The sequence below is a fragment of the Heterocephalus glaber genome, unplaced genomic scaffold (genome assembly GCF_053883595.1).
Source record: "Heterocephalus glaber isolate CG9 unplaced genomic scaffold, H.glaber_assembly_v1.0 deba00001687, whole genome shotgun sequence".
NCBI classification, from domain to species: Eukaryota; Metazoa; Chordata; class Mammalia; order Rodentia; family Bathyergidae; genus Heterocephalus; species Heterocephalus glaber.
In genome coordinates this window covers 11,612,370-11,631,094 of record NW_028258412.1, presented here as the reverse complement: position 1 = coordinate 11,631,094, position 18,725 = coordinate 11,612,370, and the positions used below count along the sequence as shown (strand labels likewise).

The following is an 18,725-nucleotide window of genomic DNA, read 5'->3' as shown; positions in this document are numbered from 1 at the left end:
AGGGCCTCATTCTCTTCTCCCATGGGTGAAAGAGGAGAGGGTGTCCCTTCCCACTCCTACCACCATCAACCTCTATGTCCTACCGCCAGAGTTGTGAACCTCTGGGCTCCCATTGCACCAGGGCCTGGGGCCGAAAAGCAGCCTTGTCATGAGGCAGGGGTCTTCAAGGGTACCTGGTCTTGGATTCAGTTTCCCAGAAGAACACTCCAGATAGGACTGATGTGTCCTAGAGAAGATAATAAGGGGAAGGGGGAGCAGGCAGGGCAGGAGAAGATGCTGAGATGGTGCAATTTCAGCCAAGGTCCTCAGAGAGGGACCTCAGCTGGGTCCCACGCAGCTACATGTCTGGGTGCTCTCAAGCCTGGGAAAGCAGCTGGGCTTGGGCACACATGCAGCTGTGACTTACTCATCAAGGGCTGCCTGGAGGACACACAGGCACTTCCGGACCTCTCCTAGTGCCCACAGGGAGCCGCTAGCAGCCAAAGGAGAGCGTGGCCAAAGAGTAGCCAAGGGAGAGACAGAGAAGCTGGCTGCTGGAGATGGGCACACAGAACTGGGGTATCCTGGACAGAGGGCACCCAAAATCAGGGATTGACTTCGAGTTTTCTTCTCACTGTGTGACTTTGAGCAAATCTCTTTGCCTCTCTGAAACACAGTCTTTTTGATCTGAAAAACAGGCAATAATTTGTTCTGCTCCAGGGTTCTGTAAAGCATAAAATAATACACAAATATAAGGCATTTCACCTTTCTCTGGGCTGGGGCCCATGTGCATTCCATGTCTTTGTTTTAGATTTTAAAGTGAATGGGATTGGGCTCAGGATGCCATAACAAGCAGAGACTGGAAAGCTTAAACAACAGAAATTTAAGTTCTGGAGGCTGGGAGTACAAGTCCAGGTGATGGCAGGGTTGGTTTTTGGTGAGGCCTCTCTCCTTGGCTGCCTTCTCGCTGTGTCCTCACATGGCCTTCCCTCTGCGTGTGCAGGGAGAGATGCTGGTGTCTCTTTTTAAAGGTCACCAGGCCTGCTGCATCAGGGGCTCAGCCTTTTGACCTCATTTAACCTTGCTTACATCCTGGGATGCTCCATCTCCAAATATGATCACACTGGGGGTTAGGGCTTTTACGTATGAATTATTGAGAGCAAGGGGACATAATTCAGTCCGTGATGTGTGTGTAAAATGCTTGCACAATGTGTAATAGATGCTCTATAAATTCATCGGGTCGATCTCATTGATATATTTTTTGGGCCCAGATTGTGCCTATTTATTATTGCTTTTAAAAAATAGTGGCTAGCTTTAAAATATGTTTTCACTTAAAAATGTCCATCTGCAGCATCTTTTGAGACACTCTGCTGGGCTTACAGCCCTCGGTCTGCCTCCCAGCCGGTCCTCTGTTGGCCTGAGCCACACGGTCGCCACTCTGGGGACAGAGGAGGGGTTTTCTGGAGCAATCCACTCTGAGCCTGGTCTGATTCAGTAATTTATCACCTGCCTGTCCCCTGTAGGTATTAAGATTTGTGACGGCTGGTTTAAATAAGTGTGACTATAATTGAAGAGGCTGATTTTGGGCTCTCATTTTTCCCAAAGAGACCCAGGGCAGAAAATCTTTTCTACTCTCTTTCCATGGGCTTTGGATAATTGAATGTGGAGTGAGGTTAAGGGTGAGGTGGGGCTGGTGAGAAGTGGAAATGGCTATTGTGGTCGGCTGGTGACACCCACAGCCACAGTTAATGTCCTCCCTGTATTGATGCCCTTTGTCCTGTACTTAGTCCCTTCCCAGTCAGGCTCTGGGTACGATCATGTGACTTGCTTCAGCCAATGAAATTTGTCAAACACACTGCAAGCGGAAGCTAGAAAGGGTGCTTGTATGTTTCCACTTGCTCTCTTGCAATCTCGCAGTCTTCATGAGAATATTCCCGGGCTAGCTGGAGAATGTCCCCAGACCAGCCTGCTGGGATAACATGAAAGACTTGTGGATGTGCGTGAGAAAGAGAGACAGAGGAAAAGAATTCAGCTGACCCACCAGAGGAGGCCATTATCCATCAGCCAATAGCCAACAGCCAGCAGCCCAGCAGAATGTGGGTGAACTGAGTTGGGGCCAGAAATGCCTGCCTGACTGCAAACCTGAGGGCATCCATGAAAACAGGAGTTTGAAATCATTGAGTTTCGGGGTATGTTACACAGCAATGCTGTGGCAGTAGATAGCTGATATATTTACATTCTACACAGACTCCTTTCCTCTCTCCATCCTTCCCTCCTCCTTTCCTTCCTACCCTTTCCTCTCCTTTCCTCCTTTTCTCCCTTTTCGACTCATACTGATTGAGCACCTACTATGTGCCAGGGACAAAACAACGAGTGAAAATACTGGTACATATGATTCCTGTCCTTAGGCTTTTACAATAGTGTCCTTGGTGCCAGCATGTCTTGAAAGACAAAGTCTAATAAGGAGGTGACTAATATTGTGATTAAAACAACACATTTTGCCTTAGGCTGATCTGGGATAGCTTTCTTTCCCATAGACTGCTTTGTTGCAATTTGTTTCCCATTTTAATTGTTCCCTCAGCACCACAAAAATTGCCACTGGTAGGAGCAGCTCTTCCCAGTAATGGAAATCCTTTCAAAATGATGTGTAAACTTGGGCTGTCTTTAAGTAATTTATATAAAGAGTGAGCCATTCTTTGTATGTTTTTATAAGGTAGGGAGAGTTTTATGCACTGTAAAGTTTGATGTATTGTTATAAATGATGCTTTGGTCTCAGTCCTACACAAAAAAAGTGCAGTATTTCTCTGAGTTCTGGGAAATATACTGTAAATAAAACTGGTGGTTTATTTCTTGGCTGGGCATTTTCTCTAATAATGTAAAGCGATGTCAACACTCATATCTTAAGGGCAAAATATGAAGCTCTCTCCATTTCCCCACAGGGCAAGAGTGAACAGAGCTGGCTGGGCTCTCCAGACTCTCTAGAGAAGCTGGGCCTGGTGTTGGGCCTGTGTCCTGATGGGACCTGTGGTCTGCATGCTCCCTGCTGGACCATCCGAGTGTAGATGAATTAGAGAAGTCAACATCATTTGACCCTGCTCCTCCCACCTCTCTCTGACTGGTGGGTGCCATTCCTAAAGGCTTATGTCTGAGTTAGGTTGTTATAACCAGACACTGGCTGGCTTATCAACAACAAAGAAAGATGCTGCTCATAGTTCTGCAGGCTGGAAGTCTAAGATCAAGTTGCCTGCAGATTCTGCATCTGGTGAGAACCTGTTTTGTGGTTCGTTGATGACATCTCCCAGCCATGTCTGCAAACAGTGGAGAGGGCCAGGGGTCTCTCGCCATCCTCTTTGTAAAGGGAACTAACCTCATTCATGAGAGCTCTGCCTTCATAGCTTCATAACTTCCTAAATACGCCACCACCTGCCCCCTGCCTGATACCATCACCTTTAGGATTTCAGCATATGAGTTTAGGGATGACAAACATTCAGACCATGGCAGCATGTCAAGGTGGCTTTCAGGGTGCTGTAGACAAATCCTTCTGTGAAAGTGGAAAGACCAGTCCACTGGTCTTGGAGACACACTCAGTGTCTCCATCTTTAAAGTTGCCTAATGGTGATTTACAACTACTGTTGCCATAAAATCCTACTAATAAGCTTAGATGTGAACTCCTTCCCTGGGTTTATGCATTTGTTAGAGGCAACTTGGAGACAGACAGCAAGGAGTGGGTCACTAATGGTGGTGGTTCAGGCAGTGCAGTGGGGAGCGGGAAGCCGTTCAGTCGGGTGTATGTCGGGCAGTACTGGAGGAGCTGGCAGCGACTGCTGCCTGTGTGTGGAGGGAGGAGCTCTGAGGGGCCCTGCGAGGCCCAGCTCTGCTGCTGAACCTTGTAGCCACAGGCAAGTCCATCCTCCAAGCCTCAGTTTCTTCCTCTGCACTGTGAGGTACTCTCGGAGCTCTGACAGTCTGAAGCCAACATTATTTACTGAAGCCAATAATGACCTTGCTTTTGTGTCTGAGAGTGAAAGGCGATTTTATTCCAATTCCACACCCTCATTGTGGAGGTAGAATCCAGAGTATATGCCTCAAGACTCTTTTGATTGAAAGCCCTAGGAATTTAGCTCAAATGGGCTGAAATATGGTTAATTTTATGACTCACAGGACTGAAAAATACCCAGTTTTGGCTTCAGGCATGGCTGAATCCAGGTGTCCATCAGATAGCCCTGTCACTCTGTCTCTTTGTCTCTCATCTTTGCTTCCTTCTCGGATGACAATGCTCTTAGGCAGCTTCTCCCCATATCATGGTGATAATGACCAGCAATACTATTAGATGTTTATCTTATCAGCTCATGATGCCTAGCTGATGTTTTAGAAAAACCACAGTGGCTGGATTTCATTGAGTCACAGGCTCATCTCTGAAGCACTCTGATTGGCTAGGTCTGGTCATGTGCTCACCATGGAGCTGGGGGCAGTGTCAGTCCCCTCCCAACATCACCAACAGTGTGAGGTCCAGGTTCTCTAAGGGAAAATCAGGCCCCAGAAGCAGAGGGATAGGGAGTGGGTGTCGAGCAGATGCCAACAATGAATGTCTACTCCAGGGCCAGGCCATCTTTATAGAAGAATCTTATGAAGTTTCTATTTGTGTCTTTCATTCCTGGAGTCCTGGCATGTCAGTGCTGCATGAAAGCTCAGATATGAGCAGCTCAATCCTCTGCCACCCAGCCTTGCATCTCACAGATGAGAACATGGGGACTTGAGGAGAAGGAGCCATTTGCTAACAATCCCTGAGAGTGAAGCATTCAAATTCCCTGCAGCCTTGGCAAGTGGGTAGGCAGTGGCCTTCTGCTTATCTCTACATCAACACTGTCCTCAGAGTGTCTCAAACTCAATGCCCCTTGGGAAAGACCCTTACCCAGCAAGGACACTGCTGAGTCTGTCACATCATGTTACTGACTGTCTATTGCTTCTCATCAAATGTGGTCTAGAGAGGAATTGCATTAGCAATTCCTGGCAGCTGGTGAAAGATGAAGAATTTCATGCTCTGCCCTGGACCTACTGAATTGGAATATTCATGTGAGTAAGGTCCGGGGGACCGTGTCCCTGGTGCGGTTTGACAGGGGCTGGTCTACACTGCAGACTGCTGACCAGAACCACAGTCTGCCCTGAACAGAGTTCCTTGCTCTAAAACCTTGCGGAAGAGGACAGTGTGATTGACAAGCCCATCACATGAGACGGTTGTGTGTTGCCAGATGTGTGTTGCCAGATGTTAATAGTCTTCCCAGAACTTGACTCCCTGCTGCTGTTTAAACTGTCGCCATTGCGTGGTCCTTTCCACTTCTGCCACCAGGGGTCCAGGCCCAGAAGCCTTTATGAGCTGCCTGACTTGGGCAAGAAATTCCCTTTCTGGGCTTCACTTTTTTCCAATATTAAATGGAGTTAGTAGGTTTTTTTTGAGATAAGGTCTTGCTATGCAGTCAAGGCTGGCCTTGAACTCCTGATGTAGCCCAGGCTGGTATCAAATTCACCATCCTGAGGGCTTGGATTATAGGCTATCTACCACCAGGCCTGGGTGAGTTAACTGTTTTTTTTTTTAAATACTGGGCATTGAACCTAAGGGCTTTACATTGAGTTGCATTCCTAGAATCCTTAAAAAATTTTTAGTTTATTTTGAGACAAGGTCTTGCAAAGTTACTAAGTTGCCAGGTTGAGCTCTACTTTACAGTCCTCCTGTCTCTGCCTTCTTTTTTATTCAAAATTTTATTTTATTGGTACAATTTAGGTATACAATATAATGACATTCATCATTGGAAATTTGCACCTTTACATAATCTCTCGTTTCTTATTTTTCCCCCTTCCCCTGCCCTCCCTTCAACCCCTCCATCCCTCCCTATTTACAAAGACTTTGTTTCCATTTTTTCATTTTCTCATATTAATTTCATTCCCTTCTTTCCTTTCCCCTCCCCCTCCCACTTTCCCTTCCCCTTTGCCCTTTTCTTCCTATTTCACATTATCTATTCTACCTTTTAGTCCTTATTTACACTTTCAATTTCTCCCACCAGAGAAACTATTCTGTATTTACACATGTGTGTCCTGTTTATTTCACTTAAGAGTATGGCCTCAATGTGCATCCATTTAGCTATAAATGTCTCTAATTTCTCATTTTTTATGCCTGAGTAGTACTTCATTTTATTAAAAAAACCCTACATTTTCTTTATCCAGTCTCCAGTTGATGGGCATTTGGGCTGCTTCCAAGTTTTAGCTATTAAAAATTGTTCTGCTATGAACATGAGTACACATGTATCACTGTGGTATGATTCTTTTAATACTTTGGGGAAGATAACCAGCAGGGGAATAGCTGGGTCAAATGGGACTTCCAGTCCTAGTTCTTTGAGATATCTCCATACTGATTTCCACAGTGGTTGCACAAGTCTGCACTCCCACCAGCAGTGGAGCAGGGTTGCTCTTTCCCCACAGCCCCACCAGCATTTGCATCTCTCGAATGACCAGTGATGTTGAACATTTTTTCATATGTCTATTTGCTATTTCTACTTCTTTGTCTGAGAAATGTCTGATCATTTCAGACTGGGTCTTTGAATTTGGAGGTCTGATTTTTTAAAGTTCTTTATAGATTCGAGATAGTAGACCTTTGTCTGAGGAACAGCAGGTGAAGATTTTTTCCCACATTGTGGGTTGTCTGTTCACATTGTTGGTGGATTCTCTTGCTGTGCAGAAGCTTTTTAATAAGAGGAGATCCCACTTGTTGATAGTTTGTGCTAGTTCATGGGCAACTGAGGTTTTGTTCATAAAATCTTTTCCTACACCAATGTCTTCAAGAGTTCTACCTAACCTTTGTTCCAGGCGATTCAGCATTTCTATTTTTAATATTTAGATCTTTAATCCATTTTGATTTTAGTTTAGTACATGGTGAGAGATATAGTTCTAGTTTAAATCTTTGGCAAGTTGAAACCCAGTTTTTCCATCACCATTTATTAAAGAGGCTATCTTTCCTCCAGTGAGGGTGTTTGGCTTCTTTATCGAAGATGAGATGGCTGAGTGTGTCTGGAGTTGTTTCTGCATCTTCTAATCTGTTCCACTGGTCCTCAGGTCTATTTCTTGGCAAGTACCATGCTGTTTTTATCACAGTAGCTTTGTAGTATAGTTTCAAGTTGGGGGTTGTGATACCCCCTGCCATGTCTCTGTTACCTAGAATTGCTTTTGCTATTCTAGGTCTCTTCTTGTTCCAAATGAATTTTTGGATTGTTTTCTCAAGGTCCATGAAGTATGCTGCTGGGATTTCAATTGGGATTGCATTGAATCTATATAGCAGTTTTGGAAGTATGGCCATTTTCACTATATTGATCCTTCATACCCAGGAGCAGGGGATGTTTTTCCATTTTCTGATATCATCTTCAATCTCTCTTTTCAGAGTGCTATAGTTTTCAGAGAAGAGGTCTTTGATTACTTTCATTAGGTTGATTCCTAGGTATTTCAGTTTTTTGGATGCTATTGTGAAAGGAATTATTTGCCCTATTTCTCTCTCAGTGAGTCTGTTGTTCGTGTAGAGGAAAGCTATTGATTTTTGTGTGTTGACCTTGTAGCCAGCTACTCTACTGAATTTGGTTATTAAGTCTAGAAGACTTTTGGTGGCATTCTTGGGGTCTTCTATATAGAGTATCATGTCATCTGCAAATAATGACAATTTGACTTCTTCATTTCCTGTCTTTATTCCTTTTATTTCTTTCTCTTGTCTAATTGCTGTGGCTAATGTTTCCAATACTATATTGAACAAGAGTGATAATAGTGGACATCCTTGTCTTGTTCCTGATTTTAGTGTGAAGGATTTCAGTTTTTGACCATTTAGTATGATATTGGCTGTTGGTTTTTCATAGATGGCTTTTATCAGATTGAGGTAGAGACCATCTATTCCAATTTTTTGTAGGGTTTTTATCATAAATGCATGTTGAATTTTGTCAAATGCTTTTTCTGCATCTATGGAGATGATCATATGGTTTTTGTCCTTGGCTCTATTGATATAGTGTATTACATTGATTGATTTTCGCATATTGAACCATCCCTGCAACCCTGGGATGAATCCCACTTGATCAGGGTGTATGATCTTCTTGATGATCTTCTGCATTCTGTTTGCCATTATCTTATTAAGGATTTTTGGATCTATGTTCATTAGTGAGATTGGCCTATAGTTCTCTTTTTCAGTTCGGTCTTTCTCTGCTTTGGGGACCAAGGTGATGCTTGCTTCCAGGAATGAATTTGGGAGTATTGCTTTCCTTTCAATTTCACTAAAGAGTTTAAAGAGTAGTGGCAGTAATTCCCCTCTACGTGTCTTGTAGAATTCAGCAGTGAAGCCATCAGGACCTGGGCTTTTCTTCATTGGTAAGTTTTTAATTACATTTTCAATTTCATTGGTTGATATTGGGTTGTTTAGAATTTTTAGGTCTTCTTTGTTCAACTTTGATAATTCATACCTATCTACGAATCTGTCCATTTCTTCTGTGTTTTCCATCTTACTGGTGTATAGGTTCTGGAAGTAGGTAGTGATGATCTTCTGGACTTCTGCTGTGTCTGTTGTAATTTCACCCTTTTCATTCCTAATTGCATGAATTTGGGCCTTTTCTTTCCTTTTTCTGATAAGATTGGCTAAGTGTCAATTTTGTTTATTCTTTCAAAAAACCAACTCTTGGCTTCATTAATTTTTTGTATTGTTCTCTTAGTCTCCATTGAATTGATTTCTGCTCTAATCTTTATAATTTTCTTCCTTGTATGAGCTTTGGGTTTGTCCTGCTCTTCTTTTTCTGGAAGCTTGAGGTTCAGCATCAGGTTGTTTAATTGGGCTCGTTCTGTTTTCCTAATATGTGTATTCACTGATATGAATTTCCCTCGTAAGACTGCTTTCATTGTGTCCCACAGATTCCGATATGTTGTATTGTCATTGTCATTTAGTTGTAGGAACTGTCTGATTTCTTCTTTAATTTCCTCTGTGACCCACTGGTTATTCAGAAGTGTGTTGTTCATTTTCCATGTGTTTATGTAATTTTTGTGGTTTCTTTTGCTATTGATCTCCAATTTGATCACACTATGGTCTGATAATATACAGGGGATAACTTCAATTCCTTTGCACTTACTTAAACACATTCTATGTGTGAGTATGTGGTCTATTTTGGAGAACCTCCCCTGTGTAGCTGAAAAGAATATGTACTCTGATTTTGTGGGGTGGAAGACTCTGTAAACATCTGTTAAGTTCATTTGTTCAAGAGTTCGATTGAGTTCTAGCATTTTATTACTTATTTTTTGTCTAGTTGATCTATCTATTTGTGACAGCGGGGTGTTGAGGTCCCCCACTACTATTGTATTAGTGCATATATAACTTTTCATGTCCGTTATTATTTGTTTTATATAGTTGGACGCACTAATGTTTGGTGCATAGATATTTATGATTGTCATCTCTTCCTCCTGGATTGTTCCCTTTACAAGGATGTAGTGTCCTTCTTTGTTTCTCTTAATCAGTGTTGGTTTGAAATCCACTTGATCTGCAAAGAGGATAGCTACTCCTGCTTTTTCTTTGGGTTTCTGTCATATGGAGTATTGTTTTCCACCCTTTAACTTTCAGTCTATGAGTTTCCTTTTGAATTAAGTGTGTTTCTTGTATGCAGCATATTGTTGGATTTTACTTCTTGACCCATTCTGCCAGTTTATTCCTTTTGATTGGTGAATTGAGACAATTAACATTGATGGTTATAACTGATAATGACTTATCATTGTCATGACTTTTTCTTTTTGTAGGATTCTCCCCCTTCACATTTAATTTCTTGTCATGCCAGATGGATTCATTCTGCTGTGCTTTCTGGGGTTGTGATCCTCATTGTCTGTTCCTAGTATATTATCTAAAATTTTTTGGAGTGCTGGTTTGGTATTCATGAAGTTCCTAAGGTGCTCTTTTCATGAAAGTATCTTATTTCCCCATCAATTTTGACAGATAGTTTTGCAGGGTACATCAATCTGGGTTGGAGGCTGTTTTCCTTTAGGGCTTGGAATATGTCACTCCAAGCTCTTCTTGCCTTGAAGGTTTGCATTGAGATGTCTGCTGTGATTCTGATGGGCTTTCCTTTGTATGTGATTTGTTTCTTTTCTCTAACTGCTTGTAGAACTTTGTTTTTCTGTTGGGTTCTGGAATCTTAACAATTAAATGCCTTTGTGTAGATTTTTTGTTTTCAAGGCTATTTGGAGTCCTATATGCCTCACTTATCTGTATGTCAAGTTCTTTTCCCCTGCTTGGGAAGTTTTCTGCCATCACTTCTGTGAACAGATTTTTTATGCAATCTGCACTCTCTCCTGTTTCTTTGTTGATTCCAATCAGTCTTATGTTATTCCTCTTTGCATCATCTAGCACCTGCTGGATTGATTTCTCATGATTCCTTACAATTTTGAAGCAATTTTCTTTTCCTGGTCACTAATTGCAATCTTACCTTCTATATCTGAAATTCTGTCCTCACATTGGCTCATTCTGCTGTGTAGACTTTCAATGGAGTTTTTAATCTCCTAGAAATCTGTTTGTATCTGTTTTATGGATTCCATTTGTTTCCTGTGTTGGTATTCCATCATGTTCCTGAGCTCCTCTCTAGATTTATTAATCATGTCTTGCACTGTGAGCTCAATCTCTGCTGTTATCTGAGAAATTATTTCTGATTTCATTTTTTCCAGATCCTCTTTTGTTGCCAATTCAGGGAGTCCAGGTGGTTGAGTATCAGAGTGTTCTATCTCGTTTCCCTTTGGGGTTGCTGTAGGTGATCTGGAAGTCTGGTTTTGAGACTTGTTTATGTGTGTTCTCATTTCAATGGGGGGGGTGCTGTTGGTGCCCTCAAGGCTCACCTCTTCTGGGCTAGGAGCAGTGGAACAGCAGCCTGGAAGCCCCTTCCTCTGGGGTGGGAGTGGTGGAACCTGCCTCAGCCTTCTGAGTAGCTGGGATTACTGGTGTGCACCACCATGCCCAGCTGGGAGTCAGTGGTTCTTGTTTTCTTCTCCTCACAGATCCAAAACAGGGTCAAAGGAGCTCTGGGATATGGCTAGGGAATGAGAAGTGGGAGCACTACACAAACACACAGCTGTGTTTCTTTACCTTGTAAGTTGTTTGAGGGTGAAAGCTCAGATTCGTTTCTTTCTTTTCCTCTCTGGAGTGGACCCATCAGCACACTGGCTGGGTGAATGCTAGAGTTATTCATACGGCCATTAAACTCAGCTGAACATTAATTACAGCACTCAGAGAACATCTAGCGGGGGCTGGATGCTGTTTCTTCTTGGGCCCACAAACCATTTCTGGGGAATGGGAAGCCACATGGTGTTTTATCAAATGTTTATGGCTATTGGTTTAGGGAAGTGAGTTTACATGGCTGTGTAGGCTGTGCACTGGGAAATTAAATTGCTTGCATTTTGACTCAGTTCTAATCACACTGCCAGCCATGGGATTTATGGGGCCATAAAGAGTTGAGCACATCGCTTGCTGGAGGCCTTGTGCTTTTGGCTGCTGCCTGTGTCCTTGACAGGAACCATGTTCTAGGAGCTTCAGGTTCAGCTGTTGGTTTGATCAACACATACACCAGGTGCCTACTGTGTGCGGGGCAGCTTGGGGTCCATGGGTGAGCAGTGGAGACATGAAGTCTGCCTTCTTTCTCTCTGTCTTTCTTTTTTGTAGTACTGGTTATTGAACCCAAGGCCTTTGCACTGAGCTACATCCCTAGCCCTTTTATACATTTTTATTTTGAGACAAGTTCTCACTAATTTACGAAGTTACCCAGGATGGACTTGAACTTGTGATCTTCCTGGCTCATCCTCCCAGATTCCTGAGATTATAAGCATGTGCCACCAGACCTGGCTGAGTCTGCCTTGTTATTGCCCATAGTGTCCCGAGGAGATAGTTGTTGCCAAATAATTTCACCAGTAAACATGAAATTGCAAGGTATGGCTCAGGTGAGGGAAAGATTCAAGGTGCTTTGAGAAGGTATAGTGGGTTGAATGGGTGCTCTCTTGCCATAAAAAAAGGATATGTCCATATCCTAACTCCCGAACCTGTGAATAGGACCTTATTTGGATAAAAGGTCTTTGCAGATGTGATTAAGTTAAAGATCTCCAGATGCGATCGTCATGGATTATTCAGCCAGGCCCAAAATGCAATGATAAGCACCATTATAAATGATGAGGAGAAGGCCATGTGAAAATAGAGGGAGATTAGAGTGATGCTGCCACAAGCCAAAGGACACTTGGCACCACCAGCTCTGGAAGGGCACAGAAGGAATATCTCCTAGAGCCTCCAGAGGGAGCACAACCTTACTGACATACTGATTTTGGACTTCTGCATTCCAGAGCTCTGAGAGAATAAATGTCCATTGTTTAAAGCCACTGAATTTGCAGTGATTTTGTGTGGCAGCCATAGGAAACTAATACAAGAGGGGTAATAAGGAATTACAACCTTCCCTGGAAAATCAAGGAAGGGTTTCCTGAGCAAGTGATTTCTGAGCTGGCGCATGTAGGATAAGTGGGAGTTCAACAGGCAAAAGGGAGTGGGCTGGAGGTGAGGCTAGGAACAGGGAGAGGGTAAGAATTTTATGCAGAAATAGCATATACGGAAGCACTGGGGTGGGAGAAGTGGCCTTGCTCCATCCACAGCCCCTCTCCACCATTCTCCTTTCAATCTTGCAGAAGCATCAAGCTCTGTCCCAGTGCAGGACCATTGCATTTGCTGTTCCCATAGCCTGGGATGCTCTCACTTCCAGCTGTTCTTCCTTCCCAACTCCTTCTTGTTCTTCAAGACTCAGCTGAAATCAGACTTTTTGGTGAAGATTTGTACAACCACCTTAAATATACTTCACCCTTCATTCTTTATCTTTTCCCCAGTTTTCCCTCTCTTGAGTCTTTAGAATAATAGTAATGACAATAGCTAAGACTGATCAAGTCTTTGCTATGTCCCAGGTGACCTGATTTATAGGCATAATCTCGTCTAATCTTCATACACATGTTATAGTATGAAAAATATTTTGTTGTTGATGAATCCCTGTATTAATCAGCTTTTTGTTGCTAGGATAAAATAGCCGGCATACTGCATTTGTCATTTTTTCATCACTAGGACAAAATATACAACACCCACAACTTAAAGGAGGTGAGGTTTACTTTGGCTCACAGTTTCAGAAGGTTGAGTCCATAGTTTGCTGGCTCTAAGGCAGAAATGGTGTGGCAGAAAGGCACGAGGGGCAAAGCTGCTCAATCCATGGTGGCCAGAAAGGTGGGGGGCAGAGAAAGAGAGAGAGAGGGAGGGAGAGAGAGAGGGGACAGAGGCAAGAGACAGAGACAGAGGGAGAGGGAAAGAGAAAGAGAAAGAAGGGAAGGGCACAATAACCCCTTCCAGGTGATGCCCTCAGTGATCCACCTCCTCCAACCAGCCCCTACCTATTAACTTCCAGCTATGAGCTCATCAGTGGATAAAGCTACTGAATAGTATAGCACTTTATGATCCAATCACCATCCCAAAGCCCTACCTTTGAATATATGAGACTTTTGGGGATTATTTTAGGTCTAAACCATAACACAAACAGGAAGGAGAAAAGATTCATTTTGGCTCATTGTTCAGAGGTTCCAGTCCATGGTTCGCTGGTTCCAAGACAGAAACATTATGGCAGAAGGGCATGGTGAAGGAAAGCTGCTCACCTTACGGCAGCTAGGAAGCAGCAGAGAGAGATGGAAAGAGCCAGAGAAAGGTGTACCTTCAAAGGCCTGCCCTCATGCCCTCTGTGGCCTTCTTCCTCCAACTCGGCTCTACCTCCTTATAGCCCACTCATTAGTGAACTCTATGCATTTAGGCCTCACGGGAATCTTTCACTTCAACTTCCTACCCTTGTTATTGAACAGCGTCATGTGACTTGTTCTGGCCAATAACTTGCAAGTGGACATAATGGACATCACCTCTGGGCTGGAACATGGAATTGCTGATTCAGGATGCTCCGGAGCTCTGTCTCTTCTTCCTAGGCCATGGCAACTGCCACTGTTGGAGGTGGTGGCTGAATCCTGCAAATCGGGCCTTGGAGCAGGTGTCCTACTTGGAGGCAGCATGAGCAAGACATAAATCCTGGTTGTTATGTCCCTAACTTTTTGAGATTGAAAATTATTATTGCTTATTGTGGCTTGTCCTGCCTAAAGCAGTTCCTCTGGGTGGTGTGTGAGTTAGGGGGAAGTTGGTGGGCGAGAGGAAGTAAACAGACTTCCAAGAAGGCACTCTTATTGCTCTAGGCAAGATATGATGGGCTAAGGTAGTAGTGGTGGAGATGCTGAGCAAGGAATGAATTCAGTTATAGCTGGAGCTAAAAGGGCCATGATTTGATAACAGATATAAGCGATAACAGGAAGAAAAACTTAGCTAAAGGTTACCCTTGACTTGCCACTTGAAGAACTTCCTGACCACAGTTGGGCTAAAAGCTCTTCACACAATTTGATATTAAAGAATAAATTCCACTCACTGTCTCTCACAAATTTGGTCCCTTTTTCACTCTTCAGGGCAAAAGAAAGTTCACATAAGGGAAGCAAAGAACCCAGGCCAGACTCTTTCATTGCCAAGGTGCCTTCTGCTGGTGACATCCTTAGCTCTCACTGGCCTCGGCCAATGGTGGTCAGCTGGCCTCACAGCAGGCATTAGGGAAATGGGCTTTGGCTTGATTATATTAGCTGGCTCTCCCTAAAGAGGTAAGAAAATAGGCCTAAATCCCTCTGGCTTTGTGCTTCATGCTCTCTTCCCTGCCTGGTGTAGTCTCTGCTCAATCAGAAGATGGTTTCTTAGAATAGCTGTGGAAAGATGGGTTAGCCAGGGGAAATCTTATTAGATGGAGAATAGTGTCAGTTGAGAAGCAAGAGAGAAATGGAGTTTAGCACGGTGTGTTCTCATTAGGACGATTGTGCACCTTTGGAAAGGAGCAGCAGTGTTTAGATGAGACAGAGGAGACCAAGCCTTGCAGGTAGCTTCTGGGCACCAGGAGGGAAGGGACAGATGGCAACGGTCAGTCAGCATCGAGTGTGGGTTTACTGCTCTCTCTGGCCACCTTTCTCCAGAGAGCTTAGAAGCTGGGTCAAAGTGTCATCCCAGTGGGTTGTGCCCCAGAGTTTTATCCCCAGCACCCAATATGGTTGCTCCTAGCCATACAAGGTAATTTACATTTAAATCTCCAAATAAATAAGTAAAAATTCTGTCCCTCAGCCACACCAACCACACTCAGGTTCTTGTAGCTCCTGTGGCCAGTGGCTACCACATAGGTAGCATATACAGAAGATGTCTGTCACCACAGTGGGTTTTGTGGGAGGGGATGGCATAGACATAAAACAGAAGATATTCAGACAAAAAAGTGAGTGGATCTTTACTGGCTCTAGTTAAGGAGTCTGTTTGCTTCATACCTGTCTTCCATGGAGTAGCAGGACTGAGCCTAGAACCCAGATTTCACTTAATCCTGGAGCCGCCCTCCCTTCCCCATAATCTCAGTGCAATGTGGAACCCTTGAAGCTGCTCACTTTGCTAACCATCTCCTGAGCAAGGGGAAAATATCCCAGTAACCCTTGGTCTTTGTCCACCAACTCTGCCCAGACATCACTTGAAGGATGCCTTCCAGGTGGCAAAGGCAGCATCAACTTCAGGCACTGGAGCAGTGTGGAGGGCTCGGGTGGGTTCCCAAGGAACCTGCTATAAGTGGCAAGGGAGTGAGGCTAGACAGATGGAGTGGGGGACACTGACTCTACCACAAACCAGCTGTTGGCTCTCGCATTTTCTCTTGCACTTTAAATTCCTCTCCACAGTTAGGGAGTTCCTATAAAATAAGAGTCAGCTCATGTCACTTCCCTGAATACATCATGTCCATGATTTTCCACTGTTTTAAAATAAAGTTTAAATTGTACTAAGGCCTCTAAGGACTCACATAACTTAGCTTATCTTCTCCTCCCAAATATTTTCTTCCTTTATAACCTCTTATTTGTACCTTTATGGCCCTCATCACCAGCTGGAACTTTTTTTTTTTTCACTTTCCTGGCTCTTGCCTATACCCCCTCCTGTACTGTCAGCCTCATGAAGGAAGGGCATGCTTATTTTATTTCCCACTCTATGCCCAGTGCCTGGCACAGTCTCCAGAGATGCAATAAATCCTTGCAGAACAAAAGAATAATAACCTTGAGTGTGATGCTTAACTATTTTTTTAAAACCTCAATTTTCTCATCTATAAATGGGAATAAATTAGAATGAGTTTGTAAGGTTATTATAAGAAATAGTTATGAGGGCTGGGGATTTAGCTTAGTGGTTCCATTGCCTGTCTTGAAAGCACAAGGTCGCGAGTTTGATCCCCAGTACCAAAAGAAAAGAAACAGTTATGAAAGACCATAGCACATAATTAACATTCAAATTGGCAGTAATTATTATTGAGAAGTAGCAAGTTTACTACAAGCAACTTTTCCCCTCCAGAATCAATGGAAAGTAAGCTGCCAACCTGATGCCTGATCCCCCTAATAGTAGACTGATTGCTTAACACAAGGAAATGATGCTGGATAGTCACAGCAAAACTCTCCAGGTCAGGACTCTTAACTCTGACATGTTCCTACCCCTGAATCTTCAGACTCCATTCAGGTTTCTCCATTTGTTCCAAAAATTCTTTGTGGTAAAAAGACCCAGAACAGGATCACCTATGGGTGTCTCTTGAGTTTCCTTTGGTCTAGAACATTTCTCAGCAGTGGACTGTTGCTCTGTGTGGGTTTGTCTAGTGTCCTCTCCTAATTAGATTCAGCTCATTCTTTTTTGGCAGGAATAACACGTGAATGACTCTGTGTCCTTGCTGCATTCCATCAGGTGTCATGTGATTTTAGTTTGCTCCATTACTGGTGAGAGTCACTTTGGTCATTTGATTAAGCTCTGTCTGCCCACAAGGGACATCTTTCCACTGTGAAGCCACTCTTTTCCTCTTTGTCATTAGTATTTTTGTGGAGAGTTTCTTTAAAACTATGTATCTTGTTCATCATCAAGCACTTACCTTGTTCATTTATTTATATCAGTGTGGACTCATTCTTTGCTATTTTTTGAGTGAGTTAAAATCCATTACTGCTGTCAGTTATTCTTTATATTGATGCTTAAATTGCCTCATTTTGTTTTTTGTGGGGTTTTTTTGGTACTGGGGATCGAACTTGGGTCCTTGTGCTTGCGAAGCAGGCAGTGGAACCACTGAGCTAAATCCCTGGCCCAAGTTGCCTCATTTTGGCCCATGAGGGCCCCTCCAAGCTGACTTCGTGTCCCCTGTTTTGACTTATGTGACATTTTGAGCACCCTTGGCTTTCTGGTACAAGATGTTCCAGGCTCCTCTTGTCCCTTCCCTGTGCCATTCTGGGAATCAGCTATTTCTCAAAGAAGCCCTGATTCTATTTAGTGGAGAATATCTGTAAACAAGGCATGGTGTAACCTGTGGCTGACCTAAATGGGAGGCCAGTCATAAGATGAGATAAAATGGTGACTGTGACTAAGATAAGACTGAGAAAGAAATGGCCATCTAATGAAAAAGCACAGATGGGACTTTGAGCTCAAATAGGTGGCTACTTAGGCAGGAGACCAAGTTACCAACAGCTGTTTTCCCCAAAAGAGTGGGAAAGCTGAGTGAAGTGTCATGGAGAACAGAAACATGAGGTCAAAGAGGCATCCTAAACTCTAGGTCACACACCTGGTACCTAAACAATCTGTTCTGCAACTGGGTTAATAACAAGCTCTCTGGCTGTTTTTTACTGACTTGTAAGAGCAATGAGTGACCAAACACGAGAAAGAGAAGAAAGAAAAGTGGAGATAAGCTTGAGGTAGGCCTATGAGCCTCTTACTGGCCATGCTATAGATCTTAGAGAAAGAAAAACAGATAAACAAACAAATGTGCCCAAAGGGACTTACCTGCTTTCCTGGCTGGCTAAGCACCAGATTTTTGGGGGGTGCTGGAGTCTCTGTCTAGAGGTTGTTTTGAGGTTATTTTTGTCCTAGGCTAGAATTGGTCAAGACAAAGTTGTATTAATGGTAGGAAAGCCGGGGATTTAGCTCAGTGGTTCCACCACCTGCCTTGCAAGCTCAAGGTCCTGAGTTCGATCTCCGGTACAAAAAAAAAAAAGATTTAAAGAAAATGTGGTTTTTAAATAAAATGGAGTACTACTCAGCCATAAAAAGAGAAATTAGAGACATTTATAGCTAAATGGATGCACATTGAAGTGACACTCTTAAGTGAAATAAATAGGACACACATGTGTAAATACTGAACAGTTTCTCTAGTGTGAGAAACTGAAAGTGTAAATAAGGACTAAAAGGTATAATAGATAATGTGAAATAGGAGGAAAAGGGGCGAAGGGGAAGGGGAAGTGGGAAGGGTAGGGGAAAGGAAAGAAGGGAATGGAATTAATATGAGAAAATGGAAAAATTGAAACAAAGTCTTTGTAAATAGGGAGGGATGGAGGGGTTGAAGGGAGGGGAGGGGAATGGGGAAAAATAAGAACCAAGAGAGATTATGTAAAGGTGCAAATTTCCAATGATGAATGTCATTATATTGTACACTTAAAAGGTACCAATAAAATAAAATTAAAAAAAATAAAGGTAAGAAAAGAAACACATTCTGCAGGGTGAGTTCGGGGCAAATAAAAAAAAAAAAAAAAAGTAAGAAAGGAAGTACATTCTACAAAGTGAGGGCAGGCCACCATGTAAA

At 43.1% G+C, this 18,725-nt stretch overlaps 1 protein-coding gene across 2 annotated transcripts in view; it reads left to right on the top strand.

Moving 5' to 3' along the window:
* Positions 1-2,012: 2,012 nt before the first annotated feature.
* Cmklr1 (chemerin chemokine-like receptor 1) overlaps positions 2,013-18,725 on the top strand; it is a 185,699-nt gene continuing 168,986 nt past the window's right edge. For both annotated transcript variants that reach the window (XR_015446285.1, XR_015446286.1), the window contains exons 1-2: positions 2,013-2,168; positions 2,919-3,097. The gene's annotated coding sequence lies outside the window, so the exon portion shown is untranslated. The remainder of the gene's footprint in view (positions 2,169-2,918; positions 3,098-18,725) is intronic.